At 42.4% G+C, this 16,263-nt stretch overlaps 1 protein-coding gene across 10 annotated transcripts in view; it reads right to left on the bottom strand.

Moving 5' to 3' along the window:
* Positions 1–16,263, bottom strand: part of CCDC85A (coiled-coil domain containing 85A) — a 170,229-nt gene that overhangs the window by 121,277 nt on the left and 32,689 nt on the right. For all 10 annotated transcript variants that reach the window (XM_068675285.1, XM_068675291.1, XM_068675293.1 and 7 more), the window contains exon 5: positions 8,603–8,690. The gene's annotated coding sequence lies outside the window, so the exon portion shown is untranslated. The remainder of the gene's footprint in view (positions 1–8,602; positions 8,691–16,263) is intronic.

Below are 16,263 nucleotides of genomic sequence, written 5' to 3'. Positions count from 1 at the left end.
TTAACCCCAGTTTTCCTCAGATTAGCAGTCTCTGTTGGGAAGATCTGTTCCTAACGTTGTACTTAGCGATATCGCTGAAGGTCTCTGCAGCAGATAGGCTTGTACCAGCTGGCCTCAGTTCTCACTGCCGCGGCAGCGTCTCTGGGGACAATGCTCCTCTCCCCTCCGCTGCAGCCACTGCCCCCTATTCTGCACTGCAGCCGCTACGGAGTGACTCAAGCAGAACACACCAAGAGGTAAGAGATGGACAAAGACTGTCTAAATTCAGAGTAAGCTACATCCAGAGGCAAATTAAACTAGGTAGTGTAAGCCACTAAGTGTGAGGGTGGGAGAAAGGGACAGCGCAGGAAGAGGCAACATGGTATTTCTGAACATGGTATTTCTGAACATTTTGAACATGGTATGTCTGCAGCGTAGCATAACTTTCTGAAAGTCATGGACCCACCAGGTCTGCACGGGTTCAGCATCACAATAGGTGTTCAGCATAAGCCCCGGTATCTAGCACTTGTCTCTGGAGCTGGTCAGTGAGCAATGCTGCAAAACTGACATCTTGGTATGATGAAGATCAGACGGCTTTTATGGGAGCTTGCATGGGAATGGCAACTGCTTCAGAACTTGAGCATGGTTTCCCCTACCTATTTGAGTTCAGCCTGAAGACCTGTGGTTGATGCACCACTGTTCCTTCTGGAAAAAGGAGCACTAATAGTTTGTACAGGCTGATTTTCTTTAGCAACAATAACTTGAGCAACTAGTCATAAATATTATTTACTTCCACTTTCATCCAGTGCAGCAGAAATGCTGTGCTCAATTTTATGTTTCCTGCTTTAAGATCCGCAAACAAAATTTTGATCTCTTTGTACATTTTGTTGCACTGTAAAATAAATTTGTAAAACTTCTGGAAATGATGAACTCGAGACACTCAAACATGAAGCTATTTGTTAGGGAGAGGAGTTAGTCTCTGGACTTTTTGTCCTGTTTTCTTTCTGGACGTTCTCTAACATACTGCTGCTTTCCCACTGCATGATTTCAGATGCCTTATGACTGCAGAGCCTCTAAACTAAGAACTGCGCCCCTTGTATTTTTTTCCAATATTGCCAATTGCAACAATACTACAGGTTGTCTACAAGCAAAATGTTTGTGTTTTGCTGACAGTATTGTATCTGAGCTCTGAAACTGTGGGAACTTAAATTCAGGTTTGCAAGTGCGAGAATAGAGACTTTCCAAGAAAAGACACTTTCCCACACTTCTTTCTGCTAGGCTTTGGAAACCTGTTCCATCTGTTGTGTTTTGGCTGAAGACCTTTGTGTCTTCTGATTTGGGGTCTTCTTTTCAACACTTCTATTTTTGGTGTTCAAACGATCATTCAAACTCATGCAAGTTGCATCATCAGATGCAACCCAGGCACAGTCCAAATACTATTATGAGTAGTCCTCAGCACTCTTGCAGTTCCTGCACCTAATTTCAGGTCACAACAGCAGGAAGCCTTCACTGGGCACTGCCCAGAGCCTACAGCACAGCAGCAGAGCTTCACCAGGGTGACTCCGCGCAGCGGCCTGTCCCTGACAGTGGGATGCAGCAGCCACCTACAGGAATGGATGATGACATGACAAATGCATAGTGAGTCTTCAGTATTTTGTGGTTCAAGGTCTTTCTGTGCCAGAATCTCTTTCTATCAGGCTATATAAATACAAATATAAACTGTAATCCTTATATATATACATAAATCAGGTCAAACAATCCTTATGATCCCTTTTTGAACCCAACACTTGGGGACTGGTTCCCATGAACACTTCCCTTTTATAGCAGACATGAGGTTAAGGACCCTGTTGCTGACTCTGCATTGTCTCACACCAGTGAACTGAGTAACAGCAATGAAGTCAAAGCCTGTCCTAAAGCACCAGAGGAAAAAGAATGGTAGACGTTTGGATGAGCACCAGTAGCACTAGACTCTTGGCCTAATTTTGTTTGTCTACCCAACATCACAGCAGCAGACTCTTAGGTATCCAGTGCACAAAGCCTGTGATTAACCTGGACAGCTCGGCAAAGTGAAAATGGGTATTTATGCAGCATTTGAGTATCCGTGCTGCATACTGAGCCACTGCTGTGTCTGTCAATGCTCTTTTCCCAAGCCTTTTTGTCTCTGTGTTAATTATGCCTTTCAGCGCTTCCTAAAGATTTAGTGTATTTTTCTTGTCTTCTTGCTCCATCTTCTCCTGCCCCCTTTATCTCCCCTCCTACCACCAGTGCGTCACTACTCGCTGCTCATCTCTCAGACGTTTCTGCAACACCTCGCACCACCACACAGCTGAGCTGGGCCAGGCAGCCTGGCTCTGAGGAAATACCTGTGTGGAAAACATGTCTTTCAAAATATCAAACTCTCTTCCTAACTAGAAAGTCATCAGTCCATACTGACAATCCAAAGGGCAGTAAAGTAAGTAGTACGTTACATATTCTTCTTGCTGCTAGTGTCATAAGAGTATTTTGCTAAAATCAGTGAGTTTAGACAAGACTTAATGACTAGCTAAATTCCTAACAGAGCATCTGAAGCATCTCCCTGAATTTGAGCATTTTACACACATTCACACTACCAACGTTCACAGTGCTAAATCAATCTCATCTCTGTGTGCAATATTTTATGCCTGCAGGCACCTGTATTTCTGAACACCAATACATTTCTGCATGCAAACGAAGCAGGTTTATCTGAGCAGCTTGCTAGTCCATGCTTATCCAAAAAGTTCTTTTCAGGTGCAGTTATGCATTCAGAAGCTTGCTTAAGCAGCACAAAAATTTTACCAGTCTTTTGTGAAAATCTATTGTAGTACGCATTTGTAATGGAGCTCATTTGTCCCCACATCCACTACCCATCATTTGTCGAATACTTGTTTTAGGAAAGGCAACTAGCAAGATGCAAAATCACTACTTTTTCACAACCAAAATGAATTTCTCAAAAGGATAAAGACTTTTAAACTTTTTGTTTTTCACTATTTACTCACTAGTAACTATGCATTACCTTCCTGTGGTAGCTGTCCTTGCCCACAAAAATGGGGAATTCAGAGAATCAGTTAGCATCATTATCCTGTAGATCCTAAACTGTTCGTATCCCCCCAGAACAAGTAATGTGTAGAAACACTACTTACTTAGCTGAAAACAATCCTCCCTCTTTCAGCATCCTCTTTAGTTAGACTCCTAAGAGCATTCAGCATTTTACAGGATTTTTAAAACAGTATTTTCTGAGCAAAGGACCAAATGATTACGTGTAATGATTAACAACTACTGTAACAAAAACTTCTGTTCATTCGTTTGGCTGTCAGCTAGTACTCTGGCAGGAGGCAAGGGGTTAATGTCAAAATACATCTTCTGATACCCCGATTGCCTTTCCTCATCCATTGTTTCCAACTTCTTTAGAATGGTCAGAAATTTTCTGCCTGAATAAACTTTCAACAGAAAACAGAGCTGGATGAAATGGAAAAACGAATAAAATAAAAATAAACTGTGCTGGCAATATAGAAAGGAGACCTGGTTAGAAAACTACAAATTTCTAGAGCTAGCATTTATTGTGGAAGTAATGTAATTAAAAAATGAAAAATTTTCCCTCTCTCAGCAAAAATTATTTAAAGATATCAGCAATGCCACACAATGCCACAAATAGGGCAAATTTAGCTTTGGATGACTCAATGCTAAGAATGGAAAAGAAATTAGCTCAGCTCTTTGGAAATCTTTTATAAAAAAGCTTTTTAAAATTTAAAATCACTATGTTTTCCTAACACTATTCATGTCTCAGCTTTCCCACAGACCGAAATTTGATTCTAGAAGTAGTATTTCTCGCTAACACATAAGAGCTTCTAATTTTGACCTTCCGTTTTGATCACCCTTCGTATTCTCATATTACTATTGGTAGCAAAAATATATTCTCATAAAAAACAAGAGTAGTGCATTTCAGTTATGGTTTTCTATTGATTCAGTTACACTTGAATTGATCTCAAATTGTTTCAAGCAACTGTTCTGCACCCAAAACACCACATGAACCACAGAAACCAGATCAATAGATTTCAAGTGAAATAATTGTTTTCCTTTGTAAGACCCCATTACTTCTTGAATGAAGAACTGTTTGATTGACCTCCAGGAAAGCAGCAGATGTGAATAAGCCAAGCACCTCAGGCCTTATCATTTAAAGGGAGGCCTTGAAAATTACAGGAAAGTACACGAACATGTGCTCGGTTAGCTGTGGGAAATACACAGCTGGAGAAGCCACAAAACTGCATTTGACTCTGATAACATGAGAGCAGTAGTACACGCACGGCGGACATAGACTTTTAGAGTTAGTCACGAACACACCAAAATATTTTACTAGGTAAAAAATAGTTCAAGGATTCTTGAGTGACTGGTTTTATTTTCACAGCCTGCGTACTAGTGAGTTTATTGTCTGGTGCTGAGAAATTTCACATGCTTGCCACTGGACTCACTTTCTTCACAGTGTGTGTGACTACACAATTGCACTGCTTTCTGCGTGCAGCCATTTCCAGACTGCCATATTCAGACACACAAGGTAGGAGGCATAAACCAGTGCAGCAGCCGAGGACATCAGGGTGACCCCATTAATTCTACTGGCAGGATGCAGATTTATACCATTTTTTATTTTATTTTAGGTATTGATTGGGGAGCCCAAAGTGAGATAATAAGCGGTGCTGCCAAAGAGAGTAAGACAGGCTCTTCTAGGGGCTGGGTACAGCCCGATGCAGGGGCTGTGCTGACCTGCACGCAGCACAGATAGCCCTAGGGGATGACGTGCTAACAATAACCCCAGGCTGAAAATCTGCAGCACCACACGGGGAGCCCTCCAGCTGCAGCCCTGCCTCTGCTCCTTCTACCACAATGCGTTTGCACCCCAGGACAAAGCCTCACCTACCTGCAACAGGCCCTTGTGCACAGAAGAGAGGCCAGGGAGCATCATCTCTGTCCACAGCCACGGGCAGGAGCATGGTGACTGCAGGAACCTGAGCAGCAGTGTAACTGAAAGGGCTTGGAGGACAGAGCAGCGGGACAGGGGGGCAGGACACCCTGTGAGGATGTTTGCAGGAAGGTGATGCCAGAAGAAGGAACAAACCTTACAGGGTGGACCTGGCCATCTCAGCCCCAAATACTGAGCTCTCGCCGTTATACAAAGGCTAAAATGGCACATGGCAACAGCAAAATTACTGCTTAGGCAATGCAAACACGGGTGTTCACCCAGTAGACATCAATACCAAACTAAGGTAAATGTGCACTTACTTATAAATTGCAGTTTTCCTCAAAAAAATTTTTTTTTTTATAATTTCTTTGCTCAGCTGATGTTTCCCCCCAACACACACACAAAAGTAGGAAAGTAGAATACAGTAGTGATATGTTGTGGTGTTGCTCTCCCAAGTACAGGTCCTCTAGGTATTGGAAATCTTTATTTCTTCTAATTATATTGCAAATAAATGAAATGCTCGCATTATGCCTTAGAATGTTTTTCTAAGGAAGTCTTGGTTAGCTCCTAGCACACATTAGACTTGATCTGGACTTTAGTCTTTTATGAGCGCAATTAACTGCAAACACCTTGTCATAAACATTTTAAAAGGTCAAAGAGATTGCAACAATTTTGCTAAAGAGATAAATGGTCAAATAAAACATTGAATTGTTAATTCCCAGGTGACAAAAAGCTGCATGAGTCAGATCAATAAGAAGACACACAGAACGAATTCTGGGATAAAGGGCGGGTCAACCTTGAAGTGTTAATAACTTGCTCCTATTATTTGGCTCTGGCACATCATGTGTTCTAGCAGGTAACAGAGCTGCTAATAGCAAATTAGTATCCAGAGAATCACAGAAGTATAACTGGGCATCAGAGATTCTTGAAACAACAACAACAAAACACTATTTGAAAGGATTTAGCTCTATTAATACCAAGAAAAACAGTGAGTTTATAGAAGACGGGTAAGAGCACCTTCCTACTATTTCTTATCTAATGTGTTAGTCAACTGCTGGATAGGGCATACCCTTTGTCTTTCTCTCTCTCTCCACATTTTCTCCTATCAACCTTGTTCTTAATGACTAGGCTTTTATTAAACAGTGCCTGCTGAAAGCATACTGCTTTATTTAAGAGAATTGTGAGAAATTGGTACGTTACACAAAAATTGGGTATGCTGATGCGGATGTTGAGGTGGTCTGTACTGCCACAGCTGTTGTTACAGAGCTCGGACAATTTATATTAGCCAGTCTGCCCCACAGAAGGCATCAGTGTTTGTGGAAGGTCAGCTACAGAAATTAGCATCTTTGCCAGATACGTGCTCATCTGAGAGGAGACAGATTCTCTTTGATCTTTCTGAAGTAGATGTGCTGTCATACCGTTATGCTCGGCATTTCTGTCTGCTGAAAACAGTGGTTTATAACTATAGCTACTTTGTAAGCTAGTCCTTCTGTTACTGGGAAAAGCATCCCTTTCTGTCAAATACTGACCATTCCACTCCAAATGCAAATTTGGAATTGAAAATATACAACTGGCATTTGGACTGGCATTCGGACAAATTGAAATTTGGAAATTTAGGTAACAATATCAGGTCAAAATACTGGGTATGAAAGGGGGCTTTACAGAATCAGTCAGAAGATGTGGTCTCTTTTCTCCAGTTCACCCCATTCAACATGACATTAGTTGGACTACAGGGAAAGTCATACAAAACAGACTCCACTCATCTCATTTTGTGACTACCTTCAGATGAGATGACTGATATTTTTTTCAAATTGTTGAATTTTTCTTTCCATCGTATTCATAAAATTCCAACAGGGAGTGGATAAATGCCAAATATGTCACTTGGAACTGTTTGTTGAATGACTGTGGTCCAGAAACTGGCTCTTATTTACCAGTGAGGTAAAATGGGCTCCTATTTTCAGTTTATTCTTGGAAAAATATTGAGGAGAGTTTGAGGCTGTTGGAAGGAGACCACCTGAAGAACTCTCTTCTCAAAAACAATTCTATTTTTTTAGACCCTTCCAGAGAGAAGGGTCTAAATTAAAAGGGTCTAAATTAAAATGGTCAAAATTAAAAGTCACAATACAAATAAAATTATCTCACCATTATTTAACTACGGATATCTTGGAGTAAAAGACAGACTTTTTCCAAAGAGGACTGTGCAACTCATGGAACAAAAAATGAAGAAATGTAAAAGTCTATGAGGAATCAGTAGCTCCTGATGCACTGCAAAAAATATCTACCAGCATCTGCAGGAAGGCAGAGGTCTGAGAAATTCAAACTAAACCAAAGCATTATTTAGTGCTATAAAATATAGACAGCGATGTCTATATTGATCCCACTGGACACTTGGAGCCAAATGAACATTTGAAAGGTCAGTAATTTTACTTGTGCCAAATTGGAATGCTAGTCATTTGCATAAGACTGCAAGCCAAATATCAGAGTAAATTCATATGTAAATTTAATTACGCCATACCTCTAAAAGCAATCTTATGTCATCTGGCATGAATAATGTTGAGAAAGCACATAATCCCATAAAGCATGCTGAACTATATACATGCTGTGATACATATAATGCAGAAAGACTGCATGGCAAATACCTATTTTGTGAGCTTTATAAATGCCATGAAAACAGATTTTCCTCTGACAGCAAATTTTAAGGTTCTGTTGGCTACTCACTAAATGATTTCACAAACAAAGATAAACTCGTCTTCTAGTGCACCTCAGAAATATTTGTTAGGATTTACATAGACTGCGATCTAAAAGGGTTTATTTTTAATTGGGTTTAATATTAAAAAGAGAAAGACATGATAGTGTACTTTCCCCAAAAATATATATTTTCACTTTGTGTCTTCTAAAAGCATGACTTGAAATATATAGCACGAGGCCTCAAGGCTCACTCAATCAATGGTAGTTATGACACTAAAAATAATGGCTATGGGACATGACTTAGGTGAGTTTTTCTTTTCCTAGGGTATTTAAAATTTAAAGAGAAGCCTAAGAGACTTCCACAACACAAAACTAATAGTACTAAATAATAATTACTAAATGGGTCTGTCTAACATGTGGAAGGAGACAGCAGAAGAATAATTCAAACTGATGTTAAAGCAGTATCACATGAAGTCAGCTGACATCCTCAGAAGACACACGAAGAACGCAAAGGGACATGAACTGACATCCTACCCTTTAGCAGCTCCTCGGGGATTATAAGCATTTCTGCAAAAACCCTGGTGCATTCCAGCCCCGTCCTTCTACAACTTAGGTACCTGGAAGCTGCCCCGGTCCACTTTTGTTCCATAGACATCACCTCCTACACCACCCTTCTTTCTGAAGGTGTAATAGAAGATTGATGCAAAACTATACACTGGCACCTTTGGGAGTCTGTGCGACAAACTGCACTGTGCTTCAAGGACACAATGCAGACAGTGACCACTGTATGGACCTTCCTTACTTAGCCCATGACCCCTGAGAAATGAAGGGATTCTGCACGGACAGCCTAGGGGCTAGCAGGGCATGAGAGCTCCCCAGTAACACTCCCTTCCACAGCGAGATTACAGGCATGCTTCGCTGCCTTCTGCACCCCAGGGTAGAGGAGAATGTAAAAAACAAAATTACCTTTGCTCTTTTGTTGCTGTGATTGTGAAAACACCCATGTGGTGATCCATGGATTTCTGGCTAGCATGAAGATCATACATTGTCAGGCCTAGAAAGAAAGACAGGAAGATATTTTTTTCAGGTTGTCTCAAATGGCAAGGCAATTTAAGGACCATCCACTGTTGAAAAAAGAGTCCATTAGTGTGAGGGCCTATAAGGCTATTCCTGTACCCTAGATACAATTCAGCTCTGGTTAGCTATTATTAATGGCTCAATTTCGTATAACTCACTTCTAATTGTGATCATTTGATTACATTTTATGACATCAACAGCATATAGATGGGGTGCTTCAATATAATCATCCTAATACCTCTGTGAAGTAGTACCACTTTAGTGCTGCTGTTTGCTTTATTTTGCTACAATCACATAATCTTCAAATAGTCTAGATTTTCATTAGAAAACATGTGCTCAAGCCTTATATTTGTAGGCTGACGCACTCTATCAAACCAAAACCAAATTCAAGCCAGTCAGTTTGTGAGATGTCAGAGCAGCAGCAGTATGGAAAGTTTTCTCACATAACAAAAGACAGAACAAGCTCTTCTTAAAATCACATCTTCTCATCAATTTTTAATTAGGTCAGACATAATGTCAGATGCAATATGATTTGTATCACCTGAGATACAACACAAAATAAAGATACTCTCTGTTTTGCATGACATCCTTTTTACCAACACAAGCCATAGTTTTACAAAAGAATTTTAAACCAAAGTTTCCTTGGGCTGCCGAGAGATAGGAAAACAAACAGCACATCATACATGCCTTGTAGTAATCCTGATGGAACTCGAATGTAGGTTTATTAAAGCAAATACCACCTACTACAAACACCCACAAAATATTAGATAGCCCTGACTGACTGCTGTACTGCTTTAAATGCCTCACAACACCAACACGAATGTTTACAAATTGAATAATGTGATACTCACAGAGCATAGTAACTTAACTAGCAAAGCTCCTTTCTCACAAATGCAGCCTGGTACGCTGAAGTGCAACTAATTCTCATGCGGTTTTATTAATTACATCAAACGAATGTGATTTGACCCCATAACTGTGGTCATTTTGAGATGAGAGTGCGAACTGCTGTGAAAGCGCACGTCTTATGCACTCCCAGCCTTTCTTGTTCCATTACCAAGCTCCCGGATCTCCCCCGGGACCCTGCTGGCAGCAGCTACAAACAGCATAAACCAGCAGGAGCATGCAAGGAACAGGTGCTCCGGCTTATTGCAGCTGCGGTGCGTGCGGCGGGGAGAAAAGCAATTGCTTTTGCTCCCCATCTCTGAAATAGCTACCTACCTGGAGATGCGGCGTTCCCTTCACACAATGCATCCCTTAGGGTGGATCTTGCAAGGTGTTACACTCTTACACAGTTAAACAACCTGTAAGGCTCTTTCTGGAAGAGATATGGCCTAAAGCACTCCTGTGATCAGGCATTAAATCCAGCCTGTAGTACATTTAATGGAAGATGTTCAGGGCAAAATGAAATATAGAAATGTAAATGTTGCTCGGCAAGCGGCTGAGGAGAAAAAGTAGCCACATAAGCATGCTCTGCTCCCAGTATTGCTGTGCTAACACAGCGGCGTAACACAATGGGAAAACACACACCTTACATTGTATCACTTGTGAAAAATCCCAATTGCAGTGATATAACAACAGCACATCCAGCTGAACACATCAGCTTTGGCCAGACATTTTGGTAACATGGTGTTCTGTGGCCGTACCCTGTTCTCTCTCCTTCCTTCCCTCTCTCACTTTCTGTGTGCCCTGTGAGCTTCGGGTGAAGCCCCTCAGGAGCGGGCTCTCTTCTGGTCAGTGCCACCCGGCACCAAGCACAGAGGCGTTCAGCCCTGGTTTGCCCTCGGTACCACCACAAGCAGTACATGCAAGGTGGAGCATAACTGCGGGAGGGAACCTGTGAGGTTATGTACCCGGCATATAGCCGAGAGCCTCCAGGGCAAGTCGTGACATCCCCACGTGCTGGTCAAAGCACAGGGGACGGTTGGCACCCAAAGACGACAGCACCCACGGGTGCTATTACCCACGCACGTGCCCTTCCAGCCGCTCCTACCCGTGCCGCAGCGCTGCTTTGTGGGCTGCCCGCTGCAGCCCGACTGCTGCCGTTTCAGGGCTTTTATCCCAAGATGAACTGAGAACAGACGAACTGAGTGCTGAACCCTTCTGATCCACCAGCCAGCACACTTGCTAATGTAATAAGCAAAACTGCATGAATAGAAAGCTGCAATGGGGCCAGAATCAAATGCTCATTAAAATCACACTGCTGACCTTTTAAAATGACAATAGCGAATTGTTGGGACTAAAGAAACGGTAAGGGGACAATAAAACCCTATTAGAGCTTTTGCAATCTGTGCTGAGGTGAGCTGCGTATCTCTGCTGCTAAATAAATACAGATTGAAACAACGCGATGCTAGCCACTAGAGGTAGAACAACATAATGTTGTGAGAGGAAATCTAGGCACGTTGGCTGAGACATTTAGGAGTTTCTGTCCCGTATAGAGAGGCCTTAGTCCCAGGGCTGCTCTAAAAGACACGGGCTAGCAGGCAAGCAGCCCTAACGCTGATGGCATGAAACAGCCTTGCACTCCTTTCTCCCAGGTATAAGCAGCCACTGCGGTTCCTGGGAACTGACTCTAAAGCAGCGATTTGTGCAGCTAAGAGGTGTAAATACCTGGCCACACCATGCAGACGTGGCAATCACGCTTGCAGAGCAGCTTCTTACCCGGCCCTCGGCACTGCCAGGCCAGGACATTTCTTTTGCTACATTCCTATTTCCACATGTGCACGTGTGACTGTAATACCCTGCAAAACCCTGTTTCGATGAATTGTTAGCAACGTGTTAAAGAAACATTCATTTGTGTCTTCAAACTTTGACCGAATTCAGAACAGGTGCCAATTCAGGGCTGAATATAAACTAATGAGACATAAAAACGTCCCTTTGGTAATTCTTTTACAATGCAGCAGGGGGCCATTTCTTCTCAGCCAGCTCCTCTTATTAAATGTCCATCAGCGGGAAATTTGGAATATCCTTTAAGAGTGTTTCTTTGGGGAAACAGCTGAAACCCCTGATCTGTGCATCACTTCAGCACTTGTGCTAACACCACCGCTCATGTAACTTCATTTTTCAGCATCATCTTTTCAGCTTTGGGTTTCAGATTCTTTCCCACTTCCTGAGGCACATTATATACCTGTTTTTAATATCTTAGAGAGCACAGAATAATTTGTTCTCCTGCCCAGCATCTACAGCGTTATTTGGGAACAGCAGGATTTCTTCAATGCTCCTTATTGAATTTCTCTACTTTCTCATTTAAGTGTAGAAAAGCAACTTCTATTCCGCACCCCTCTCAGCAGATTGTAGTAAAAGAGGAAAGCAGAAAAAAAAAAAAAACAGCAAAGCTCTGACAGATGGTACCCAGCGTTTGACTCATGCTGGGCTCAGCAGGACCTATAGTTTAGAAGGTTAGGACTGTCAAAAAGACTCTGCTTATCAAGTGAATAACAAAGTGTGGACTGCCAGGCTGTTTCCTATAGAAAACTTGTGTTTTGCATGTAATTCTCTGCTATCTTTCTGATGCTTCCGAAACTTCTGAGGAGCAGATGCATGCTTTTCTATTTAAGAAGCAACTGGGAAGCTGCCATCCTAGGAGCAGCCGGCAGCACGGCAGGCCTGACTCGTGCTAGGGTCAGCGCTGCGCTTCGGGGACCTCAGAGGGGACCAGAGAGCAAAAGGAAAACTCTCCTTCTTGTTCTCCTTCTTCTTCTTCTTCTCCTTCCTTTTCATTGTCCTTCTTTTGCAGTCAGTGAGAAGTTCTTCTCTTAGATTACTGCCCCGGTCTGAGGATCGCTTTAGCGAAGTCACTGTGGTAAAACGTGAGCAAAGGCAGAAAGCTCTGAGCACAAAGCAGCATTTACCAGGCGTCTTTTTAAGTCATTTCCAAGCTCATGTCAGTCAGCGTTTATCCCGGCACAGAAGTATCTGAAGTGACTACAAATGGTAGCAAGCAGACCTGAAAGCAATCCTGAAGTCTGGAGAAATGCAAACACGAGGTTAACAGCTCGTCCCCATGTTTGCTGGTAAGTCTGGACTTTTAACGTTGGGGCCGGGGGGGGGCTTGCTGGTAAATGTAGTGTTACAGTGAATACGTGACAGGCACTGCTATTAATCACCGCTACAGCACTGTAATTATTCTTTTTTCTCCCCAAAATAACGCCAATTAATTTGTTAAACAAGAACATTGTTTTAGTCATAAACTGGTACCAACAGTTAGCAGCTGCTCTGCAGCAGTCAGAATTAATGAGAAAGTAACTGTACAGCAAGAGGCAGCCTCTCCTCTGCCAACACTCGCGCCTCTGTCATTGCCTCATTCGCTTCTTGTTCAGGGCTGTGAAAAATGAAACGAGTGCATTGAGTTTTCAAGTTTAGAGAATATAATTAATTCAATGTGGATTCATCATTGCTATGTCTGGATTCTGAGCTGTTTTATGAAAGACTTAGAGCTAGTTTGGTACCACATGGGCACGGAGGAAGAGCTGCTCCTGGTTTACAGCGAAACAGTCGCGGGCACAGCGAGCAGTGCGACTACACAGACATCAGTGATTTTGGTTACTCTGCTGACAGCAAACCTGCAGCATGAAAAAACAACTGTGTGGTCGGAAATTCTCTCACTGTAATTATTTAAAATTAATATCACATTGATCTTAAGGTTAAGCTAAAGCCAGTGCGATGTGCCTGAAGCATATAGCTGCAGGCATGTTGTGTCTTTGTGTCAGAGTGTTTTTACATGGTATCGACATCAAAAACTTGCTTTGAGTAAGGCAATGAGCAGAGAGGGAATCTCTTTCATTCTCCACTCCCAGGGAAAAATTCTGGCCTGAAATGTAGTTAATTTATTCAAGTGCTAACTTATTTAAGCAACCCCCTCCTAAAAAAGGGAGGGGGGAATAGGCTGAGCCTACAGCCTGTTGCTTGTTGCCCTACCTGATCTCACTTGGATCAGCTTCCCTTCCCCAATTCAAACGTCTAACAGATCATGTAGAAATCACAAGAGGAAGTGTTACATACCCCAAAATTTGTTTTGCCAGTTTTCATGTAGTTCAGCCATAAGCCCAGATGAAAGAAGTCCTTACACAATATATTTGTGAAATAGACCAAAAACAAGAGCTGTTTTCTCCCCCAGCGCTACAGGACATGTATGCTGTATCCCAGCAGAAGCTGTGATTCCCATTCCCTTATTCAGCACAAACCCAAGGACACACACAGCTGGCTCAGGGAACAGGCAATTTTCCTTCTGGCCCCAGGCTCAGCACCGCTGGGCACAGAGCCCCCAGCAGCAGCTCTCCAGGAGCTGGTGGGGGATCCCTCGGGCTGCGCCCAGCTGCTCTCTGATCCCGTGGCATAAGGAGCCCTGGCCCAGGAGCCCTTTTCCCTGTCCCAAGGCAGGTCCCGGGGGGGCTTTGCCATAGCGCTAGGGGTCAGGGCAGGGAGCCGCCTGCCAAAAGAGGGGAATTCCCCTCCTCAGGAGAATGTGGAATAAATTATGACATTGGCCAAGATTCTGTGGTTACTCACCAGATTCACCTCTGAGTTTAGTCCCATGGACGTATACACAATCTAGTGACAAGTGATTCTTGTCACGAGGTGTCCACCAAAAGACTGAGCAACCTAAATGCAAGCTCCTATCTGTAGCCAAGAGGTGATGTGGAACAGGGAGAGGACGAGGAAAGACTTTTCATGGACAGACACAGGAGGGAAGCTGGATTAAGTCCACAAATAAAACAAAAGCTAGCAGCCGAGTAGCACTGACAACTTCATACATGAATGCCCAAATTTTTCAGCATACATGTACATCTGTCACAAACTGAAAAATCTGCATTTTAATAAAGAGCCACAGACACCACCAGTATTGGAAAACAGAGCCCCATCCACACCTGCACTTCAGTAAAGGATGGGCTGTTTTCAGCTAGATGGCAACAATTTATTCACTTTCTTATGATTACGTGACCAGTAGCCTCTAATTCTTCACTGCTAAGTATCAGTTGCAAAAAAATACATATATATAAAGAAGCGCTCAGCTGCAAGCAGCAGAAACTCTGTCCTCCCTACCTCCACATCTGTCCGGGGCACAGCCACGTATCCAGGCTACCAGGGAGGTATGTGCTTCCCAACAAAGGCAGCAGATGGGCCTGCCCAGGAACACCTTCCACTTCTGCACCTTTGACAAAACTCTATCTGCAAACTGTGACATTAAATAAATTCCATGAATGAAGGCCCTGGATGCTTTCCTTGTTCTCCGGATACCAAAAAATAAAGAAAAAAAAATAATTATTAACCATGATCCTGAGGGCAGGAGCCTGCCCACCAGGTTGAGAGCTAATTTCATTAAACGTCATTTAAACGTTGTTTTTATTTACACCTTAATCAAAGTAAACATGCAAAGAGCTTCTATAAATTTTATGAAACAGACAGGAGAGGGAGCTCTCTCTTCATCCCACTAGATTATGAATGGATTTTGCTGAATAGATTAAAATCTAACCACATCTTTATCCTATGTCACATGCTACTTCTTGTCATTCTTTTGTCCTGGGACTGTCTGCTCTTAACAAACAACTTTGTAACACGAAACATTCCTGTGTACCACAGGACATTTTTGGGGGTGAATACACTAAGTACATCATAAAGGCACTTTTAATTTTGGTATAGGAAAAAATGAGGATGTAATTCCTATTTACAAAATTCTGCTTTCCTACTGACTGGTACATATACAAATGCATGCCGCATGTACGTGTGCATCTTAAGTGCACTTTGTCACTTTCCACATTAAAGTAGCAGGCAAGTGATTTTTTTCATCATTGTCATCATCAGCATGCTCTCTGATAATTTGTATTCATCCTGAGATCTAGCAAACCAACCTGAGATTTCTGGTCCATTCAAAGTGCATTTTTAGGAGAAATCACTGAAATAGCACATTCAAAAGAAATACCTACAAGCATATAAACAAGAAAAAATAAAACCAAAATGGAAGAAGTCACGGTAATCTTACTGCTTGCACGTTCTCACTGCGTTTATTTGAAATCTTCTTATCATAATATGATCTTAACTCACATTCTGAAAAAAAAAAAAAAAAAAGAGACAGCAGAAATGCTTGTATCAGCATCTGGATATAATGCTCAAAATCAAACTGTGAGTTACATCTGTCTCGTAAAGGCTATATAATAAGATTTACTTAATCCATTTGAAAGAAAAAAAATGTTTTTGTCCCCCAATTTGTTGCGACATCTGAAAGTTCATGAGGTTATGACCCCTCTTTAAGAAAGCATCTTCTACCACCTGCAAATACCCTAGGAAAGCAGGCTGAAACAATAAAACACGTGCTAGTTAACCGTTACCAGGGCAACGGTTATGCTTCAGCAATGGGAGGTTTCAGCCCCACAGTGGCTTTGTCTGAGGAAGACACGGCCCAGCTGTTACCGAATAACCATTGTTGTAGATCATCGGGAAATAGCAGGCCCTGCGAGCTGAGCCCTGGGGAAGTTTCTGTCCTCCTCTCCACCACAGGTATGGCTGAGAAAAGGGACAGGAAAGCAGGTTTTGTACAACATAAACCAAAACCAGAG

This window comes from Anas acuta, chromosome 3, assembly GCF_963932015.1.
Source record: "Anas acuta chromosome 3, bAnaAcu1.1, whole genome shotgun sequence".
NCBI classification, from domain to species: Eukaryota; Metazoa; Chordata; class Aves; order Anseriformes; family Anatidae; genus Anas; species Anas acuta.
This window is presented reverse-complemented; position numbering and strand designations above follow the sequence as displayed.